At 37.3% G+C, this 15,238-nt stretch overlaps 1 protein-coding gene across 3 annotated transcripts in view; it reads left to right on the top strand.

Annotated features, from left to right (window-relative positions):
* LOC145984035 (SRSF protein kinase 3-like) overlaps nucleotides 1–15,238 on the top strand; it is a 143,529-nt gene that overhangs the window by 99,450 nt on the left and 28,841 nt on the right. The window lies entirely within an intron of this gene.

The raw sequence follows: 15,238 nt of genomic DNA on the forward strand, positions 1-15,238 counted from the left end.
TCAAAACATCAAGTGAAATTCGAGCTGTGAGAGCAGTAGCTCCATCCTGTTGGAACCACAAGTCCCCCAGTCCATGTTCTTCAACAATCTCATCCATTCTGGGTTGCAGAAAATTTTGCAACATTGAAACATAACGTGTGGAATTCACTGTCACTCCTTCCTCCTCAAAAAAGTAAGGTCCTACCACGCCAAATTGTGATATGGCACACCACACTGTCACTTTAGGAGAATGTTGCGGTCTTTCATGAATAATGCGGGGGTTATGTTCAGCCCAGTAGCAAAAGTTTTGCTTATTCACGCATCCACAAAGATGAAAATTTGCCTCGTCACTACTGAAGAAAGCTGCATTTGGAGGGATCTGAGCAAGCATTTGCTCACACAGATTTTTACGGTTGGCGTAGTCTGCTGGGCGAAATTCTTGAGCAATCATTATTTTGAAAGGATGGAACTTCAAATCGCAGTGCAGAATCCTTCTCAAACTGCGGTCTGAAATCCCCAATGCAACAGCATGTCATCGAGCAGAACGTTGCGGCGATTGTTGAACTGCTGTTCTCACCCGCTGCACATTTTCTGGCGTTCTGATGGATCTGCGTCGGCCATGTGTATCTCTTCTTAGTGTGCTACCAGTTTCCTCCAACTGCCGAACTCATGACCGAATTGTGTTTGCATTAGGAACGGCATTGTTGCGTGGAATGTTGAACTGGCGCCGAAAAGCTCGTTGTGTAGCGATCACAGATCTGTTGTTTTCATAATACGCGCGAACGGCAATCCCACGATGTGCGCCGGTCCAGACCATCTTAGCTACTGAAATGGGGTCAACGCCTGAACAAAGGCAGACCACGTGCAACTGCCTACCCCCACCACAGCTCCCGCGGTAATTGATAGAAACTGCTTAGTCGGTTCTGCCGCACCCTGTACAAACATTTTAATCAGCACAGGTTCGAGTTTCCTTGGAAGCTAACAACTTTTCTCCTGAAATTTTTGGTCTGTGTCATAGAAACCTACGACGACGACTGAGGGTTTGTCGTGCTGACCACACATCACCCTGTAACTGGTTGGATGATCTGCCACCTTGGCAGGTGGGAGTGAGGCTGGCAGTCAGTAGGTAGGCCCTGGCCATCGCAGGCTGGTGTGCCATGGGTTGTTATTATTTATTTATTATATGCAAAAATAGTAACAGAAAATTTGATTTTTAACATTTCTAACTAAATTTGTGCCATAACATTACATTTTTTAAACGTAGAAAGTAAAGCTTACAGCATACGTGAAAGGGAATACATATTATGGCCAATAGCATACTCATCATTTTTTTAACCTTTATGTGGTCAATATTTTGACCAGTATCATACGGCAGCAATTACCATGCCATTTCTTGAAAACCACATATGTGTCATTATTACAGCACCTTGAATAACGTAGTGTGGAAAACGGCACGGTTCTGCGCTCTCTGGCTGGTTCCACTCGAAAATGATACTGCTAGAGGCACTGGTGTTGGACCCGGTGCTTGGTATTCGTCTGCTTATAATGGAAGTAAATGGAGTTTTCGCTACAACGTCTGATTCTTTTACATGAAGCATTTCTTTGAATGTGATAATTGCTATGATATTTGGTACAGTGGTCGCGAAGATATTAACGAACATTCTAGACAGTCGACCACATCCTGTTATCTTCATACTTTCGTTAATAATACGGGAGAAAAAATACGCGTGGAATGTTCTTGGCAACTAAATTTTTGTGTATGAATTAGGTTCATTATTATTATCATCATCATCATTTCTTTTAAAGATATACACACTGAAGCATTTGTATTTTTGATATTTACTGTCTCTTTTCTTCCAATTTAAACTAATCGCGGCGATGATGATAATGATGATTGCATGAAACGACAAGGGGAACCCCACTAAACTTTCTTAGTGCCATCGACATGAGTGTAAGGCAACTTTCAAACCAATGGGACAAGCGACACACTGTCACACTAGTGACACACACTTCCAGACTGTAAAATAGCATTCATTACACATGAGGGTCCAAACAGCAAACGACACGTTCATATGGCGTATTCGCGTGCTACTTGTTACTTCGGACGGAAAGCTCCTTAAAGGATGGGTGCTGAATCCGAAGCGACGTGCTACAGGGGGAGTTCCCAACTAAGTGACAAGCGACATGGTGCCGTCAGTCTATTAGCAAGCGTTGCTTGCGAACAACAGATAGGCGACTCGATAAACCGCACATTACAGCAACAGATCTAGACGACTCGGTAAGCCACAAGTGTCGCTTCTGCGTCGCTCAAACTGGGTCATTTCCTCAATAGCTTGCAACATGTTGCCATGGTTTGTTGTTCGCACATACGCGATGCAATGAGTGTCTTGCTTTAGTGAGATTGCGCACCAAAGCGACAAGCGGCACGCGACACTTATCGCTTGAGGATTTCACCAACCGAACGCTGGCCTGTGCTTCCCGTCATGCCGCTACGATGTGAAATGTTGCTCTTGATTGGCTCCTTTCCAAGCAACATGTGTCGCTTCGGTATGAAAGTTGCCTTGGACCGAATGACCCGTGTTGCTTTGGTGTGAAATCCTCGTATCGTTTGTCGCGTGTCGCTTTGGTCTAAAATCTCCTTGAGGAAACGGTGCAGTCAGAGCTTGTGTCCCTATGGTTCGAAAGGCTGCATTGATTACCGACCGCTCGCTTTCAAGCAACACTTGTGGTTTGTCGCCTCGGTATGAAATATCTCTCAGCATACTATTTATATTCTAATAACATAGAAAAATAAACCTGACGTCCGGAACACATTGCGATGTTTCTTCTTGTGTTACGCACGCATGCTATTTATTTATTCATTTTATTTTACTTTTCTTTCCAAATTAATGCCATTTCGTGACTGCAAATCACTCCACAAATATAACTGTTTCCATCAATTAACGTACCGCCTTTCAAGACAAACAAATCTACATAATATATTCCAAAAACTAACAAAGCCGCATTACTTTCATAAGAAAATTAGCACCGATTCTGATCGCACTGCCATCTATGTTCTCATCAGTCGCGGGAACCAGTTTCTTGGGTCGTTTTCCACACTACGTTATTCAAGGCGCTGTAGTCATTATTTTTTTTTGTTCATTAGTATACCTGTAAAGTCCTTTGTTTTCCTTTTGTTACTATGGGATAAATTGAAGATAAAGGGCTATAACTTCTCAACCACTGAATTTTTGGAAACATTTAAATTTTACATGCAATGATGAATATAGAACAACACTTTAAACAACATACAATAATTAAGGTTCCAGGGAGGCCCAAAGTTTGAAATTTTCGGAAAATATGCAAATTTTACAAATACCATAATTTCCAGGTTTTTTTTTCCAAAGTTGGGTCACAGACATTACATATCCTCAAAGAGTGGTCTTTTGTCGGGCTTCCTTCCAAATTTGGTCTATCTAGCATCCAGGGTGGTGCCGACGGGGTGCTTGTGCATGCCCTTCTGAACCTCTTTTTTGAAACCTATTTCCATCCAAAAATATTATTACCTCCTGCAAGGTTACGTTATGACTTAGTTGTTGTAATAAAAGCAAGCAAAAGTGAATCAAGTCCCGAGTACTTTTCAGTCTCCTTGGCATATTTTCAAAAAAGTCTCTAAAAGTTGATTGGTGTTTAATGTAGATGCTACTGCACCCCCTAAATAGCATTCCGAACACCCTCAGTGCACCTAGATGAATAATGGTGCCAGCATCCATAGAGCTAACGCTACAAGCAAAATTCCAGATATTGTTCCGTGAACTGTGGCAACACTGCTGCTCTTATACATTGTTATTATTTTTTAAACTAAGAAGTAACAGTCTGTTTTCAATGAAACTTTGCGTGCTTATAAAAATGTACCAATCCTACATACATTTTTCATTTATTTCGGTGTATTGGCTGAGGAGGGAGTGGGGCATGTATGCCAATTTTTTTGCAAAATTTCAATTTTCATCTTTATCCATTAACACTAATTATTGGGAAGCACAATGTACAAATTTTATCTCTGCTAAAAAGCCCTGTCTTTAAGAAAGAAAACAAAACCAATTCCATCTCTCTATGACAATTAGTTTTTGAGCTACTATGTTTTGTACTTTGTGGCAAGTTTGAAAACCACATGCTTGAAAAGGCTCCATCTTCAAAGAGTTTACCCTCACACAAGGCTCTGTCTTGTAAGGTTAAAGGCATGAGAAATGGCCACAAGGGATGCAACTTTTTCAGTTTCATGTGCCTTATTGTGTCTTTTCACATATAAAATGTTCCATTTTAATTTACCTTTACTTCTCTTAAAGAATGGAAGGGAATATTTTTTTTTCTTATATGGTTAGAAAGACACATAAGTAGGTTCTGTATTTGTAGGAGCACATATTTGACCATTTAGGTTCAAGAAAACTCCAAATTTCATGCATATTTAGGTACAAAAAAAATGTATAGATTCATGTGATAATTAACTCTAATAAACTTACAGTTCATATTTCTGTGCAGTTTTTGTTGGCGACTAATTTTGCCACCTGTCTGGTAGCTTTGCTAGCCATGTACAGGCAGGTGATGAAATCGATCGTGAACAAAACTGTGCAGTAAAATGAACCATAAGTTTATTAGAGTGAAATAATTACCTCTCTCCACGTAATCACCAAATGGATATCTTTGGATGCAATGTATCATGTGCATTATATAATATTGTAGACAATTCCACCTGTTAATATCTTGGTGCATGCATCATGAAAACATTGCATTACAGTACTGGCATTTGTTTTTTTGTAGCTCGTACATTTTCTTTAGCATGAGTTTTCACATAACTACCTGCTAACCTTTAGAGGATGAGCAGCCTACCAATACTGACTGACCACCACCTCGTGGCAACAATTAAAACACGCCAATTCTTCAAACCTACACACTATATTTCGGTTGTCTTTTTTGTTCATTTGTATACATATGAGAGTACGATATACTCAAATCATGAAACAATATACACTCCTCACAAAAAGTTTGGAATATTGTTATATTAGACAATAGGTGATAGACACGGCCTTCGAATGCAACAACACATGGTATCTGTGTAGTGGATGTTCTCATCTTTTCGCTGACATATGCTACCGTGCCTATCACTTATTGCCTAATATAATAATATTTCAAACTTCTTGTGCCTAATGTAAAAATATTCCAAACTTTTTGTGAGGAATGTATTTATTATTACTGTTTTTAAAGTAAAAAAAAAGGTAAAGTGCTCCCCTGTGCTTAGCACCACGCCATGAAGGCGTATAGGGGGTGTGGGGGTAACGCCCCACACTTTCTTGATCCGGTCGTGAGCGGGGGTGATGTGATCAGCATCACGCCCCTGACCGCCTTTACCCCCCAGGGTTTCCCCCAGGTACCCATGTTATTCGACGCTGGGTTGGCGCCGGGGCCGCTTTCACCGTTAGAAAAGTTCCCAGATTTGAACCGGCCGGGGATCGAACCCGGGACCTTGAGCATGGTAGTCAGACGCGTTACCGACTGAGCCACCGCGGCCACGACCGCTGTTTTTAACAAATGCATTTTTTAATGTTGATATATTCCCTCAAAATTTTGTTATGTAATGCATGAATGGGTATTATTCTTCAGAGGTCATCAATTTTTGCTGATACATTTGCATATTTCCATATTTTTTTTCAAAATTGGGGAATGAGGCCTACATGTCCTCGAAGAGTAGTCTGTTATGCTTTCCTGCAAATTTGGTTCATCTAGCATCCATAGAGCTGAAGCTAGAAGTGATTTTCCAGAGAGAAAAAATCCATAAGAGGGCAACACTGCCTTCCTTATACATTGTTATTTTTCCCCAATAATTATCTGCCTATTTTCAACGTGCCCTTGTATGGTTGTAGGAATATACCACTGCTACATGCTACATTTTTCGTTCACTTTGGTTTATTGTGGTGGCTACAGGGGCTTCTAGATATGAATTTTTGTGCAAAATTTTAATTTTCTTAGACTTCTTCCTTAAACTTTCATTATTGGGAAGTAAAATGTATAAATTTCACCTCCAATAATTGTCCTGTCATTTTGAAAAAGAAAAAGAAAATAGTTTCATATACCGTATTTACTCATGTGTAATGCACACTTTTTTCCAAAATTGTTGCCCCCAAAAACTGTGGTGTGTATTCTGCATGGAATAATTCGAACCACCAACATGAAACCATGCGTGTTTTCACTATGTCACTGTGTATAACACATATATATCAACAGGTGCAAATTACCAGGTTGGACTTCTTTAGTAATAATAATTTTTAAAATATCACTGTAAAAGTGAAACGGCCATTTCCCATGATTTTTCTGCATCGGAGCATTTTGAGACATTGAGAAAAGTGTCACCATTCTTATAGAATTCGAACATGCACCTCCCTTCACATGGGAGGTGTATCAGCAGTATTTGTCTGTCGTGGGAGAAATAATAGGAAAAACTTTCTCAAAAATTGTGTCCACTTTAGAAAATGTCATAAACAGATGCTAGTGATTCCTGGTAACTACATGTAACAAGTATATATCAACAGGCATAAATAAAAATTATTCCCACGGGTCTTTCATAAACAATTTTGTGAAACCAAGCCTGTTTTCACTGCGTATAACACGTATATATCAACAGGTGCAAATACAAATTACCAGGGCCTTCCCAATGGTGCAGTGAAAGAGTTCCGGGTTTGATACCCAGTGGAGGCACATAGTGGTTCGGATCCCACTTTAAACTGTATGTCCAGTCCAAATTAGCCTTACTGTGCATAAAGTGGACTTAAAACATCAAGTCAATCAATCAAAACAAATTACCAGGTTGGATTTCTTGAGCAATGACAATTTAAAAGAATCAAATGTAAAAGATTGTGCCATTTCCATGATTTTTCACTTAGTAACTGAACATTTTGTGACACCAAGAAAATCGACATCATTCTGGTGGAATTTGGGCATGCACCTGCTCTCGCACGGAATGCATATCCTGCAAATCCATAACGTAATTTCGATCTTGCTTTCTTCTACTACAGAATAAACAATGGGTTAGAGTGTGAAAACTTTGGGAAGCTAAACACAGGAGAGGGGGAGGTGGCATGGATTGGTGATCATTGTATACACAAGACTATATTCTCCTCTTGGTCCACATTGCAATAGGTTGATGTCATTTGCTGTTGATCAACATAGTAACAGCTTTACGACCTACAACTAAGAAAGCCATTTCTTGAACCTGAATTGTACTGTGTATTATATACGAGATTTACAGTATCTACAACAATTAGTTCTCAAGCTCTGATTTTTTTTGTACATCAAAGCAAATTTGAAAAGCACATCAATGAAAAGTTTCCATCCAGAAAGACTAACATGCAGGAAAGACTCCTGTTTATAAGACTTACCTTTACCTAATATTCGTAGTTTCATCCATTTTAGAACACATGAAAGAATCGCTAATTACAGAAATTATCTTCTGGAAAGGAGCATTATAAATAAGTTTGATGTAATTCTTCCATAGAGTGCTTTAATCTGAAACTGATCTAGGTGAGTACTTTCCTGGAAATTTCTTCATGCAAGGATGTCGTAAGATATGAAGTAGTACAACAAAGCAAATGCCTCTGTGTGACAAAAATCCTGTAAAACCTTTAAAAATATATAAAAACCTTTAAAAAATGCTTGATTTATGTGCATAAACCTTAAATAGGTTCTAACAAGCAAAATAGGTTATTTTAGGCACTATAAAACTTCATCAGTTGTTGTTTATTTTAACGAAACTCTGACATAACTTACTACTTCTTACATACCTGTAAAGGAAAAAAATAGGTTCAAAACCTAAGGTCCGAGGTCTACTTATTGATTGATTTGTTGTTTAAGTCCACTTTATGCACAGTAAGGCCAATCGGGACTAGACCTACAGTTTAATGTGGAATCAGAACCACTATGTGCCTCCACCAGGAATCAAACCTGGGACCTCTTGATTACAAGGCGACGACGCAACCACTACACCATCGGGGAGGCCCTCCGAGGTCTATTTATGACCCAGCAATTTGATAGTATGCCTTCTCTATGCAGCTGAGCTATTTCTTCTAATTTCTGGCCTCCCCGATGGCACAGTGGTAGAGTCATTGTGTTGTAATCACGGGGTCCCTGGTTTGATACCCGGTGGAGGCACACGGTGGTTCAGATTCCACTTTAAGCTGTAGGTTCAGTCCCGATTAGCCTGTGCATAAAGTGGACTTAAAACACCAAATCAATCAATCAATCAATCTTTTAATTTCTAGCATATCACTTTACAAATTCTTCTTTACACTGAAAACACACACACACACACACACACCAACAAACAACTGAAACCACACAGGGGCAACTGCAAAATGTAGGAGGGAGGGGTTTAACATAAAACCAAGCAAGAAATTGAGTAAAATTCTCCACCTGACTTTGTACACATGAAATGTAAATTAATCTAATTTGCATACTGTAAACACTGTTTTAAGATCAGAATTGGAGATTTCATTTTTAGGTACAAATGTGAGAGAATAATGTACAGCGATTACATTGAAAGTCTGTGTAGTTGTTACAACCCAGAATTGTCTGTGACTGTGGCTGAGTGGGTCTGTATGCACCAGCATTATTTTCTAGGTGCAGCACTTAATAGTCTGGGCCCTATTTAGAACTAAAATCTATAGATCATTATGAAGGAACTACTTTAAGGTTCCACATTAGTTAAAATAATGATGTTAATATCAAAAATATAATAAAGTTTCAATTTATTAATGTCACCTAATTTTTAGTTGGTTCAGGATTAGAGATACACTCTCCTATAATTATCTTCTTTTCTTGCTCTTGGCATGAAAATGGTACTTGCAAAATGCAGGGCTGGGCATTAATCCCAAGCAAAAATAAAACACAACAGAACTACATAGTGGATATAAGCTTCCACCTTTCAGTGACATTAATGACAAACCTGGCATAAATTTATAATGACTTGTGCAGTGAGAAAATTGCCCTCGTTATGGAATCGTTAAAACATAAAATTACTTTGGACAGACAAACCAGGTAATGGTAAATGGCAACATTTATTGGTCCTATTTTATATTACTCATTCTCTTATTCTATTGATGCTCAAAAGACAGGTGCACGTTTTCACACTGACATGCATAATTACATGCAAACAGGTCATAAGAAATAAAATTTAGGTCTAACCTGATGCTGATGTATCGGAAAGTATGTTGGATTTTATTTACTGATACCAGCCTATAATTTTGCAGCATTTAGATCATTCGCGGGGACCGCAAAAATGCCACAAAACACTTTCATGAAGTTACATAGAATTCGAAGTTTCCATTAATTTTGTACCAATATTAAGAGGAAAACTATTTTGGGATTACATATCAGTTATTTTTATATTTTGATGAATTTTTTAATTATTTTAAATCAAAACTTTGGTACATTGGTGTTTCAAATTGGAGTGGAATAACACTAATATTTATCAATATTTTGAACAACTTTTACTTGCTACAGTTTTCAAGTACAGTGAAATCAAAGTTGTAAATTTTGCGATAGTATTTTTCCCTCATTAGTAAGTTTTTTTTTTGGTTTGTTTTTTCTGGTGGTCCCTACCAATTTCCCAAAGGTTGTCTACTATTATATTTCAGTTATATGATTGTCAGATATATGATTTTATGAGTTATATCTTCAATGAGTTAAGTCCCAACAAGAAAAAGACTTCAGTTATACATTTATATATACTGCTTGCTTGAAAGAATGCTGCTCTTGGAGTTTAAGCTTTCCATGAAGATAACATGTTCCACTTGTTCCCATTCAGGTTTTCTTATCAGCTATAACCATGGGATGAGAATCTTGATATGAAATTCTAATTTTATTGCTTGCATCGGAGTACAGTGTAGGTGCAGTGCACCATTGAACCAGATAGGTCAGTGCTGAATAATCCTGTTTTTGTTCTTTGTATTTCCTTGGGTGAGTTATATCTGCCTGAAGCAGGTCGAGAACGTATCTTTCAAGCTGTCAGATTTCACTGGCACCACAACTCATAGCCTATCGTAGACAATTGCAGAAGGCTCCATGGATTCCCATTTCATGGGGAATGTAAGAGTTCCTTTTTCCTTCCCATCCATCAAGGAAGGTATGATGAAGACAAATTGTGTGTGTCCCCTCTTTAGCCATGCCTAATCTCTCCCTCCTCTTGTATGAAAAACTTACCCTTTAGAAGTTCAAGGTCACATTGTGAATTAATGCAAGAGCAAGGAATGGGAGGGGAGAGGTCCCTCGGCTGCTTCTGGGAGGTTCTATAGCATTGGCAAGGCTTGGAAAATGTACAAAGCGAGAAACAAGAGTTATGGCAAACGTAAGTTCCAGATAAACCTCCTATGTTTAACATGGTCTTATGCCGGAACCTAAATGGCTGAATGGGAAAACCTTGTTTGCAAACCCTCCCAGCTGCATTAACTTTTTAATCCTCACGATTTTGTCTTTTTACTTTAATGATTTAGAACAGATTAGTGCAATACAGCAAACTTTGGTGCATACCACATTTACGAGCATGTATCGTGCACATGGAAAACCCAAAAAACTGTGCGGAATAATTCTTCATGCATGTTTCTCACTGTTGCTGTGTGTAACATACATATATCAACAGGCGTAATTACAAATTATGCCCATGTCTCCATCAGGAGAGGTGTGATGAATGCAAATTGTCTCTCTTCTCCCGATTTCAGCCATACCTTATCTCTCTCTCTCTCTCTCGTATGAAAATCTTACCCATATAAGTTCACAGGGAAATATAGTAAAATATCACTAAAAACTGCTTCAGATTGTTTTTTTTCCTTGTATCAGAACATTTTGTGTCACCAAACAAAACAGTGCCATTGTAGCAGCAATCAGGTGATTTTTGCCATTAACTGGCTTGTCTGTCCAAAAGGAATGTAAATTATAGGAATTTTACAATATGTTTGATTCCATAACAATGACAATTTTCTCTTGACTATTCAATTCCTCATCATCATCAAATTTATGCCAGGTTTGTCATTGATGTTACTGATAGATGGAAGCTTATATCAGAACTATACCAATTCTTGGTACAGCATAGATAACTAGTTCCTTTCTCAATTTTTCCATGCAAATATCCTGCATGGCATATGATTTCAATAGGACAATAGATTTCAGTTGATTAGGTGTACCAACAGAATAAACAGTCATATTAAATGTGTATGAACTAAACTTGAATAAAATAACTATAAGCATTTACCATAAACATTTGTAAAATTAAAATACCAGTTCATATAAATAATGATCTCTTCCAAGCACTAGAATAAGCTACAAAACTTCCTCTTCCGGCTTTGGAGTCAAAATGTTCCTTGAAAAATGTGGCACCCGGGGTTCCATCCCATATCAACGATAGCTACACTCATGAATATAATATATTAAATTCAAAATACTTATAAGAAAAGGATGTTTTATGTGCAAAAACAAAACACAACAAAATTATAGAAAGGTGTAATATTTCCCCATATACAAAAATTAAATCCCAAATAATAACCTATGGATTTTAGTTATGCACTCAACATCATAAGGAAAAATGATTTCCTCCTGCTCCATGAGTGAAAACAAGGTAATTTCACTAGAATTCATTGTGGTTCTGTACACCTATATGAGACACTAATACAGAACTTTTTATATGAAAAATATGGCAGAATATAACACAACCAAGAAGTTAGTCATATTGTGGTTATATCCCCACAAATTTATGAAAATATTGGACAATGTGCTAGGCATTTCACTTGAAAGGCACAATGAAGAAATAAGTTTATAATTTTTTTTATGAAAAAATTAACATAAATGGTTTCATGATGGATGTGGTAAACGCGGTTTAAAATTACTTACGTGAAATGTAGAAATTTCGTATTTCCGCATTGCACAATTTAATAGTCAAATCCTATTAATTTCGAAGATCCTCTGTCTTCATTCACTAAGGGTACAGCGTCTGGAGCGGTACAATCTCCGCTCCAGATGTCATACCCTTAGTGAATGAAGACAGAAGATCTTCGAAATTAATAGGATTTGACTATTAAATTGTGCAATGCGGAAATACGAAATTTCTACATTTCACGTAAGTAATAAATGGTTTCATTAGACACCAGACATCTCACACGCCTGTATTTTGAAGGATGCCAGTGCCTTTTCAAGTGCTGTTTTTCAAACTTGCCGCAAAGTACAAAAAAATCATAACTCTAGAACTAATTGTCGTAGACAGATGACAAAGTTTCGTTGGAATCAAACTGATACTTCTTGAGTAAAAAATAAACAATAACATTACATAAAGCGATAAATCGGCAGTGTTGCCAGCTTTGGGACAATGCCCAGAATTACTCTTCTAGCGTCGGCTCTATGGATGCTGGATGGACCAAACTTTTGAAGGGGAACATGACAAAAGACCACTATTTGAGGATATGTAATGCTTGTTCTGCAACTTTGAATAAATGCTGGAAATTTTGCGTAATTACAGAACCTTTTGAACTTTGGGCCTTTGCCCCCACTTCCCCTCTGGACTCTCAATTGTTGGATGTTACTTAAAATGTTGCTTTTTACTCATTCTTACAATTAGAATGTACATTGTTAAAAAAATATGCAGTGGTTGAGGAGTTACAGCCTTTTATCTTCAATTTATCCATAGTAACAAAAGGTAAAGGAAGGGCTTTTTCAAACAACGCTTGTTAATAATATAGTAACAATGGATGCAAACCTTTTTTAAAAAATTCAACTTTCTTCTATGTTTAACACTTAATTATTGGGAGGCACAATGTATAAATTGTACCTCCACTAAAAGCCCAGACTTTAAGAAAACTAAACAAATTTCATCTGTCCAGGACAATTAGTTCTTGAGTTACGATTTTTTTTGTACTTCACTGCAAATTTTGAAAGCACATGCTTGACAATGCGCCGGTGTGAACAAGAATACAGGCATGCGAGAGGACCAGCGGCTCAAGGTTAAATATCTCATAATAATATGGCAGTAACGAAGGGAAAATAAGGACTTTTTCAAACTGCTTGTTAATAGTAGTAACAATATATGTATTGTTTTGTAATTCCAGTGTGTCATATCTTTGTATGTATACCAAAAATCAAAAAGGACAGAACTGAAATACCATGTGTAGTTTTGAAGAAATGGCACATTAATTGCTGCCATGTGCTGCTGTTATCGGCCATCCGTCCTCAACAGATATATACATGTGGCATACAAAATTTCAACCAGTCGAACGCTATAGGTTAAAAGTCTGATATGTTGGTACTGTTGTTACAAATATCTGCTGTATCTTAATAACATGAATTGTGCCATACATGCTTATAAAAATATCACAAAAATGAATGAAATGAGACAATATGTTGTCAATTTGACATTTTAAAGATAAAAACCCGTTGTTTATATAGCACCCCTAAACAAAAATAGCTCGTGTTGCAAGCCTTTCATTCCTCTGAAGCACTAAGGCTTTTGCATCAGTAATTTTTTGTCATTATTTTGATTTTTGCTACTTTTTGAAAAAATATAAACATGGAGGAAATAACATGAAACGATTGAAATAACTGGACCAAATTTAAGTCTAATACATGAAAGTTTATTACAAAGTATAATGCTTAATAAAACAAGAATTGATCTAGAAACATCCATGTTAACAACTATAAACTTGCCAAACCCTTCCATTGAAAATGTAAGTTGTATGTAATGTTGGTAATATTTATCCTGATAGACACCAACACTAATGCTGGACCTCCTTGGTGATGTAGTGGTAATGTCATCAGCTTGTAATCAAAGGGTCCCGGGTTTGGTACCTGTTGGAGGCCCATAGTGGTTTCATATCCCATTTTAAACTGTATGTAAAATCCCAATTAGCCTATTTGTGCATAAAATGTACTTGAAAACCTCAACTCATTGATTGATTGATTGATTGATTTAGTTTATTTTACTTCGCGTTTTGTGCCTCTTGGCTAATTTGCGAAGATGGGGATGAGTGATGAAATGATGAAATTGATGAATGGACATTCACAAACAACCAAGCCCGACCGGGATTCGAACCCGGGACCCTTGGCATCGCAGCGCGATGTGCTAACCACTCGGCCACAGGGTCGGGCAAAACCTCAACTCAACCAACACTAATAAGCAATAAACTTTATGACACCAGGATGTACAGGAAAGTGGGAAGGCTTTTGAGGTTGCAGTGCAGTGTCCCCCCTCCCCTCTCAAAATGTAAGTAGTAATGGCATTTTGAGGAAATATTTATCAAAAGTAACTTTCAATTTATTTATATTGTAATACATATATTTCATGCGTTCACACACAAAAATACAAGTACACATATGTTGTCTCCTTGATGTGAATGTGGTTTTGCCGAAATGAATTTGATGACAACTTGCAATTATACAAAATCTATACATGCATAGTTTGTTATGAGTGGTATTTTTTTAAAGTTGGTGGACTTGATTTAACCATTATGACCTGTTATCCTTCCTACGAAATCTTTGCAGCCCAGTATTATCACTATTGCTGGATGCAGTGCATAGGTAGATGGTTTTCTTGTTTCTTTTGTTTCCTATTAGCAAGAGGTAGATACTACCACAAAAATTGGAAGATATTGCTGAGAAAGTTGTATAGTTTTTAGATGTTTGTGTATTAATTACATTAGTAACACATGTAAAATATATATGTGTGCGTTTTTGTAATACAGTGGAACTTTGATCATACATTTTCCAGATACCTTAGGCTAAAAAAATCTCCAAATATCAGAAAATGTATCTTCCAGAAAAAAAATTCTAACATTCTTGTTTTATTGGGATCATTAGGATCACGTGTATTATGCAGTAAAACAAAGTCTAGTTTCCACTGTAGAATAGCATAACTCCAGATAGTGTCATTGTAATGTGGCAGAAAATGATGGTGTGTAGCTTACATGGGTGTAGAGATTCCAGATGTAAAAATATAGTGAGAGTTTTGAAAGAAATATTATTTGGCTTGCAATTGTGCTATTATATTAACATGAGTTTATAATATTGTGTACTTAATTTTAAAATTTAACGTGATAAATCTATAGTAGTGGAACACATCATCACAGGAACACATAGCACTTTGTATTCTCAAGGCACCAGAATAGAGCTAAATGCAAAGGTTACTGGAAAATGTGCAATAAAGAAGCCTTAGGTATCACCTAGGAGGAAAGAGAACCTGAAGAGAGATGTCAGATTT

The sequence above is a fragment of the Lepisma saccharinum genome, chromosome 2 (genome assembly GCF_977018435.1).
Source record: "Lepisma saccharinum chromosome 2, izLepSacc3.1, whole genome shotgun sequence".
NCBI classification, from domain to species: domain Eukaryota; kingdom Metazoa; phylum Arthropoda; class Insecta; order Zygentoma; family Lepismatidae; genus Lepisma; species Lepisma saccharinum.